Here is a 9,055-nt window from a genome sequence, read left to right as displayed (position 1 = left end):
TGAAAATACATCAGCATATCTACTTGTTTCTGTGGGAGCAGTTCCAGCTGTTTCTGTAGCAGTTTCTGCTCATCTGCTGAGGTTTTGGAGAAGCCCATAGCCTCAGGCAAAGAGCAGAGCAAGGCAGCAAAAGGAGTGGGAAAGGCTGAGACTAAGAATTACCTCTTTGGAAGATACAGAAGGATGAGGTGCACATAACGATGTAATTTCAACCAAGCTTTATTTTGAAGGTTTGTGGGGACTGGGCATGGCTTTTTGCCTATGCCACATATTGCAGCAAAGGTATCAAAAGCTGGTAGGGTTGTGTGGGTTGGGTTGCAAAGAAATATTGGTGTTGTCTGGCCCCCCAGCCTGCGGATTGCATTCCTTGGGACCTTTTTTCTGACTTTTGTGTTGGCATTGAATTCATAACCCTATAGCCATTAAATAATGGTGCTTTCCACTGGTGAATTTAATCCACCCTTTATATATTAATCTCAATATGGCAACATGAATAAAAGGAAAAGAGAGAAGAGGATGTGATGAGAGAAAGTTCAAGGAGGAAGACATAGGTGCTCATGACCGGAATGACAGTTAAATGTCACACAGCAAATATTACTCTACATTTTTTTTGTTTGTTTGTTTTTAAGAAAGATCTGATTTTCCCTTAGAAATGTGGGTTCTTCTCATGCTTTTACCTTGGGCATGGTACATAAAACATGGTGAAAACAGCCCACAAGCACATAGAAAATAAAAATGAAAAAAGCTTTATTATCTTCATTGGGAAAGATTATGAGAAATGATGAAAACCGTTACCATGAATAATTTCTGAAAACCAAATAAGTTGCTAAACATGTTTGATGGGTGACCCCAAACAATGGTATTTTGAAGAGAGACCATTTTTTTAACCAGAAAAAGAAGAAACAAAGCAAACCAGGGAATTTATGTTACAGATCTAATAATTCAGACTTTCTCTTGCAGTTATAAATAGGACATTTAAATAGGGTAGTTTGTGGGACACGTAATTCGAGCTGACATGAAGAACTGTTGGAAAGAGACAGGAACCCTGTCTGTGTGCTGCTTGTTAGAGCAACAGCTTGCGATTGCACTCTTACAAACAATTCTCTTAAAGATCCAGTCTCCCTTATTGCAAATAGCACACCATGTGCTTTTTAAACTATTATGATGAGTGTCTTAGGTGATTATAAATAATGGTAAGAAAATATGAATCCATTGTCAAAATAAATTCAAGCGTAAAAAATCCCAGAACCAGAATGAAAAAATACCTAATGTGCGAGAAGCACGGCAGGTATTTTTCAAAACATGATTTAAGGAAAAAATATATCAATCAAATAATTAATACAGGATAGAAATTTGTTTTGTAAAGCTTGTTCTTTACGACTGTAGAAATCCTGTCTTTTAAGCTCCTTTCATGGGAAGATAAAGAGCGTATTCGGGGCTGACTCAGGATCACTGCACAAACACGCTGAACTGAGCAAATACTACGTGCCTCTGTTAACACAATGACAAGCCAAACTAATAATTAGCTTGGCTTTGGCATAATACTAACATGGCTGCATGAATTTTGGTTGTCTTGATGCGTGGGCCAAGAAAAGTACTGAGACAATAAGTCATATATCTGAATACAACATATAAACGTATCCAGAGACGTGTAGCACTTTGTACTATTCAATACATTAGTGAAGCCAGAACCTTCTTCATCCTTTACAACACATACTCGTAGGTGGAGAGCTGGTTTTGCACCTCTTTATAGAAGTGAAACACATATTATGGATTTACAGAATGGTTATGGTTAGGATTGAGGTTAGTGAGCAGCACAAACTTGCACAGTTTGCTCCTGCATTTCTTAAGCTGTGCCTATGCGTAGAAACCAGAAAACTTTCTCACTCTGCTGCTGCCACTAGGAAAAACGTTATTGCAAAGACCCGAGCCGTAAAAATAGGAATACGCTATTATAATAACATGCAAGTGCCCATAGAAAGTTTCTATACACTCAGTATGCATTCCTGCCCATGAAAGTAATAAGCAAATGTATTTTATTCATAAACTAATAACTATACATGTACATATAGACAGTTTTAAAAAAAAATCTCAGGAAAATACAAAAGTTACCATTGTTTAGCCATATGGAAGAGATAGCACAGGAGTCTTGCCTCGGAGGCAAGAAAAAGTCTGAGATTGCAAACTTGAATTGGTGCCCTGGCCTTTAGCAAGTGTCTCCCGTGCCGGATCACGGCGGGGGCCAGGTGTGCTCGCTCACTGGGGAGGCTGTCTAGGCTGGTCACGGGCCCCCAGTTAAGAGATTTTGTGGAGCTAGTCAGGAAGATGCTTGGTGGAGAGCTAGAGAGTAGGAGCAAGAAGAGCTGCTAATGAAAGCTTGCTGGGGGGCTGGAGCATGCCGTTAGTAGAGCTATTAGGGCATTCTCTGCTTTGAGAGGTTATAATAGAGGGTTTAAGCAAAGGAAGGTTTATACTGAGACGCAGGGCTACCAGAAAAGGCACAATTTTTTCTCACAACTCTGAAAAGTTGCTAGGAAATGTGTACATGAGACTATAGCTTGTCAGCCTTTGCTTCGTCCTTCAAAGCCTCCACTTGCTAACTTTAGACAGCCTGTTTCGAACTTTTGTTTTCTTTCTTATTCGTAGTTTGGATGGCGAGGCTAGTTCCTCTGTTACACTGTTCCCACTCTGCTAATTCTCAGAGGAACAAAAATATTCAGAAACTGACCATTAAGGTTTTAATAACGAGCTTGATCTTATAGTAGTTTGTTAGATAAATTCAGCTGTGTTGTTTGGCTGAGTTGCAAGTGGGCATAACTTACCAGCGTTTCATCAGCACTTGATACATCCCCGTGAAAATATACTCGACTGTATAATCTAAACTAGCAGAGGTCTAAGCTGTCTCCTGAAAACACGCTGAGCGCAAGCAGCAGGTAGCGTTAGCCGCTGCTGTGCTGGGGTGCTGTCCGGTGAGGCACTGCAGGTTTGGGTTTAAAATTGCACGTTTCGTGACTAGTCTAGGAGTGGGAGTAAATGTCAGGCTGTTGAAATTCTAGGCTGATATTAAACTAGCAAACTCCCTCCCCAAAACAGAGACTTAATATAGGAGAGCCAGGGAGATCAGGCATCTGGGAAGAAAATACAAGATGAGATCCTTCTTGCATAAACAGTTTGCAGCGCGCCTTGAACGGGAGGTAGACGTCCGAGGAGCAGTAGTGCTGAGAGTGTGGCTAGCAGAAGGCTGATCTGCACTGCCACGTGGTTTCCAAAAAAAAAACCAGACAAAAAAACCCTCCAAACGCACCCCAAATCTCTTGTTTGCAAAGCGCATTGGAGCTGCGAGCAGAGAGAAAAACTTTCCCTCCTTAGCCTGCATCTTGATGTAGTGCTATATTCCAGGCATAACAAGGTAAAAATGAGCCATTCTGGAGGTGTTCAGAGAAGACGGAGCGCAGAAGAGAACCGAGGACTAGAATAACCTCTCAGAAAAGACGAAAGGACACAAGGGACTTTCTCTGCTTTTGCTCTTTACATCCTAGGAGTCCACGGGGTCGGCTGGGCTCCCGATTCCTGGTGTTGACTCTGCACAAGCATTGCCTTGCTAGCTACCGTCTCCCTCTGGCTCCTGAAAGGAAGAAGGAATGGAAGCCGCCGCCTTTTCTTTTTTAACTACGTTAATTTTGAGTTATTCAGATGAGCACACATAAGAAGTGTTTGAAGGAGTAAAGAACTAGAAGAGCTTTCATGGGTTGTTGCTAACTCTACACTCCTCTCTCCAAGTACAGAACTCACTTTTGTTTTCCTATAGACAAGGCACCTCTTGATTGTCACGACAGCAGGGGAAATGCAGGAAGCTTATAAAAACACTTAGTAAGTTACTTGCTGACTCATGTGACAACAATTGGTGTCTGAAATGGAGTTAATTAATATTCTTATTATGATAATCACCTTCAACATTTCCCTTTATTTTTGCAGGCTCTTTACCTAGCTATCTGTCTCTGAGATAAGAAAATTATTATCAGTGTATCAGCCCAGATACATTTCAGGGGAAGAATGGCAAGAATTAATTCTAGTCTATCTGAGGAGAGTACAATTAGGAAGTCTTCATGATGAGACTAAATCTCCAGGTTATTGAATCAGATATCCTCGGTTCAGACTGCTCTGAAAACCTAATACTCTGCTCGCTTTCCAAAATGCACTTAGAAGCAATCACCACAGAGGAAAAAAACAGCAAAAGAAACCCCCAAACCCCAAAAGCTACCTGTAAACGATCGGATACAAAACACTCATTTCATAAGCATAGAAACCTGTTTGCAAAGTCAAAGCTAAAACATATGCTTTTTCTTGCCTTTCCATAAATATTCATTTTAGTGATACGTTGTGACACTTCTGACATCTTTTAAAAACAGGGTTCTTCAGAAATTACCTTTGCCCCCTCATTTTTTTCACACCGTTATCTTCTGTGCTGTTTGGACCTATGATAACACAACGACAGCTCTGCAAGAATAATTATAATAGATGATACTGCATGGTTTTGTTTTACTGGAAACTCATTTGAGTAGAATTATCCAGGCTTTGACACATCTCTGGTTTGTCATGTACCTTGTAAAGCATTCCTGGGGTGGGGGGTGTCATAAAAAGCAACTTCAGGTTTGATTAATGCTTTCCAAAAATACAAATGAATGATACCCTGACTTTCAACTACGTTGCAAAGGTCCTTGTCTTTGATTCTCCAGAACTGAGGGAATTTTATGCTCCCCATCCTCTGGAGCTCATGGCTATAATGAATGAATACAAAAGAATACAGCATCCCACTGCACAAAATTTGTGGAGAGAGGGGAAAAAAAAAAAAAAAAAAAAGCCCAGGCTTCAACCCATATCATAGAATGGGAGTGCAACTTTTATAAGGAGATAGTCATATCTTAGTGTCCATTTCCTTCCTATTCTTCACTTAACTCTGTCTTTTAATGGACTTTTGGAAAAATAATCAACAAATAATTCCATCTCTGTTATCTGGAGTGGTCTCCAGCATCTTTTGAACACAGGCTTATCATTTCTGGAACTGCATTTGATAGGTACCTCTAAAACTGATGGTTTAGTTGGCTTCAAATTCAGCTGGAAGCAACAGAAAGACAGTCGAGTCATAGGAGAAAAGTATTTTTGCATTGCATAGATTTGCTTGAAGTTGAATACTCTGCACTGAAGCGAGAGTATCTCAGCAAGCACAGTCAGAGGAGACCTTGGTGGCACTACACACAACTGAAGCTGTGTGGGAAACCTGCCGAATTAAGCCCTGAGCCCTATATGGGTTAAAACAAAAAACAACCTCCCCACATTTGACTTAATAGACTCCGCTGAGAACTCGTTGCAGCAGCAAGGCCTTCATTTTCTGCAAGTTTCAGCCAGCTTTGTGATTCACATTTTTTGCGTTGCTTTATGCTTTGTTTCCTCTTGTTTAGCCTCAAGTTCCAGGTTCAGACAACCCCCAAAACGCAAGGTGAACGGCGTGCGAGGCAGACAAGCTCTGCTGGGTTTCCTCAGCTGTTCCCACTAGGAGATTGAAATATTTTCCCGTCTTTCAAACAGCAAACCAGCAACAGCACTCATTAGTTTCTGGTGAAATCACCGTCAGTTCCGAAACAAGGAGGAAAAGAAAAGAAATCCACACAGCAGAAGTTATGGCAAAACTTCCAAGTGCACTGTCCTCACTTTAAGTCTAGACACGGAATTTAAAAAGCCAATGTCTTGCTGTTACAAGGTTGTCAGTCTATTTTCATCCTAAAGATCACGATCTCCTTTCAATTAATCTATTTACCAATTATAACCTTGAAGTTTGTGCAATAATTTAAGACGTTTCAAGGCATAAATATCCTTTTCTGCAGCTGACAAGCTATACAAACTTTCTGGAATGATATTTTTATGTAACCAAGGGCAGGATTTATGCCTATGATCAAATATGCCCATATAAAATTTACTTTCATCTCCCAGCCCAAAGTCCTAGTGTTTTGATTGCTTTAGCTGAACAAGAAGTTACCTCTTAAATTATGTAAACAAGAGGCTATCCCTTAAATAATGTAAAATAGAGACCTATTGAGGATGTTACATTGCATGATAAAGATTTTTTTATCATTTCTTAAAACCGGTCAGAGGTTTGCAGTTCAAAGAAGAAAATATATGAACCAGGTACTCACTCAAAAGGAGTGGAAGAAAGCTTTACTCTCAAATTGACTTTTTTTTTTGATAACGTGAACTTCATGGGCTTTATTTGTTGCTGTGTGTTCTTTAATGAAATGATTATATATAATGAACTTCAGGAATTATTTTTTGGCTGCCTATTAAATCTAGCACTAATTTTAGCCTTTTCGGACTTAGATCAATATAATACATTTGTTAAAGAAATACGAATGTTACAATACTGTGCAAAGATTTAAATGTAGCCTATAAATGCCTTAACTCTAGGACTTGCAAGAAAAAGGGGCAGAGGGACTGGTCGGGCAAGGTCACGCAGCCGGCTAAGACCAAACGCAAATCTGGCGCTTTATCTGTGGGTAGATGCTGGTGAAGGCAAAGGTGTCATCCAGAGTGAATCTCCCTGGGCACCGATCCAGTGATGACTTCATTAAGCATCTCATTAACTTCAACGCGAGCCGGCGCCGGTTTCCAGCGCAGCTGATCCATGAAAGGAAGTTTGCAATATTGGCGATACCGAGCCGGGGAAATCGGCCGGGTGAAGTGCCGTGAAGCCCTTGAGCCGAAGCAGCCGGCACGCGGGTGCCCGGAGGTGGCCGCTGCCCCGCGGAGCGCGGAAGCCGCGGGGCCAGGCGTGTGGCTGCCGCTGCTCTGCATCGGGGCAGGGGTGGGAGGGCTGCCAGGGAGCTCGGGAGCCGGCAAGAAATGAGCAGGGAATAAAAGTGCTGCATGTACAACGAATGTAATTCACAGCGAATAATGCTACCGGCTTCAGTGGGATAGAGAGAATAGAAAAAGACAAAAAAAAAGAAAAAGAAAAAATCTTCTGAGATGATTTCAAACTGAATAATGAAGTTGTTAAATGACAAATTTGCTGGAGATGATTCTGTGCAATTGAATCATCGCCTTCTACTCCTAACACGATTTTCATTCTTCAAACTCACTGAGAATGCATACTGGTCTCAAGGGTTATTTATATCCTTAATAAAAAGAATTCCTTTTCTCTCCTTTCATTCTATGGACTATTGATCTGCTGTCTAATAATTTATCAAAGCTGGAAGCTATCAGTGTTAATGGGAAGTCGTCTCGTTTTTAAAAGATTTTTGGTTACTATGCCTATTTTAATTTAAACATTCTCAAAGAAATTTGAAACCTAATTCTTCAGTGCCTATAAGGGGGGAAAAAAACATATTGCACTCTATACTCTTTCCTCTTCCTTCCTCCCATATACACAATTTACCCTTGAGGATAACTTGAATATGCTTCTATCTAGTTTCATCAGACAGTGTTCTGTATCTGAACGCTGACTGCAATATTGGATCCTGGGTAAAATTAGCTTTAAATAAGTTGAGTACTTGGAATAGCACATTTTCTAATATTATTATTTATAGTAGCTGGTAGTAGCTTTGGGCAAAAATGGATGAATATTGTAAGAGACCTGTGGTGACTATTAGGAAGAATTAAAAAATACTTCTAAAGAGGTTTTTTTCTTTGTGGGCTGGCTCTTCCCTAGGTATTTGTGTGATCAAGCTGTCCTCTGAGAAGTGCTTACAGTCAAGGTGATTTTGTCCAAAAAGCTTGCTTACGTCTAAGCATTTGTGGAACTTTCATGGTGTTCAGTCTAGCTATGAAACTCACTAAATAGGGAAGGATTTAACTGAAAATGATGTTTTAAGCTCATAAGGACAGTGCAAAGTGTGTTTTAACATTGTCAGTACATATTTTACCACAGCAAGTGGACAGGTCCGAAGATCCCTTCCCAGAAATCTGGCACACATGCGAGGAAAGCAAATGAAAAAGAATCTGTTTCTACCCTCCATATCTTGGTGCGTGCACTTAAATGACCGTGGAGAAAGCAAATTAAATTCAAATTCTGTAACCAGCCAATAAATCGTACATTAGCCTGATGGGAACTATGACTCTGTTGAGACCTCAGTGAGCCAGAAAAAAAAAGCTTTAGCATTTTCTCTCACTTCATAACCCACTTATCCCCCAGCGCTCTCTGAGTGTTTCAAAGCCCTTGGGACAACATCAAGAACATTTCCCGTTTTAGGGAATTATAGTCATCTGACCAAGAAAGAGAAGCTATATGAATGCCATTATGTGATTAATCACAGCTACCCAATGAAGATCATGTGAAGATATAGAGGACTGAACGCTATGATGATCAATAAGCAAAACACATCGAGAGGAGTAAATGTCACAGAAGCCCAAATAATAAGTAAATTTAAAGGACTCTAATCTGCTCATGAATATTTCATGAACTGAAGATGAAGCTAAGTTTAACATATATTTTTCATACAAATTATTATTTTTCCATTTCTGATAATAAGCATTTTCATTTTAGGTTTCATGAGATTTTATCCCTGAGATGTAATAATAAAGTATTTCTGTATTAAGAAATCTTGGAGAATTAATTCATTCATAATGCATGAAGAAGGAAAAAACTTACTTGCCTTTGAGTTTGGGAAAGATTTTCTGATTTCTTTCAGGAGATAATTCCTAAAATTCCTCTCCATGTCACTGTATCTCTGTGTGGAAATGAAATCTAATTGCTACACAGCTGTAAATATCTGGTTATAGCATTAGTGAAGAGAAAAACCCTAGACTTTTGCACTTTTACAAATTCCTTTTAAGCATACCTGATCTGAATATTGTCTTCTACCCTGCTTCATGAGTTTATAGAATCTTTTTCTCCATTCACACCTACTGTAACGACTGTTGCCCTTTTTGACCGTAACAATTTACTGATACTGGAGTTCTGGCAGGATTGATCTCTCCTGAAAAACGTTTGCTGAGGAATCGATGGAAAGCTAATAAAACTGTCCTTGTATATAAATTAACAGCCCAAAATTCCTGTTTCCAG

The sequence above is a fragment of the Apteryx mantelli genome, chromosome 9, assembly GCF_036417845.1.
Source record: "Apteryx mantelli isolate bAptMan1 chromosome 9, bAptMan1.hap1, whole genome shotgun sequence".
In the NCBI taxonomy this organism is placed as follows: domain Eukaryota; kingdom Metazoa; phylum Chordata; class Aves; order Apterygiformes; family Apterygidae; genus Apteryx; species Apteryx mantelli.
The sequence above is the reverse complement of the archived record's forward strand: the minus strand, read 5'-3'. Positions refer to the sequence as shown.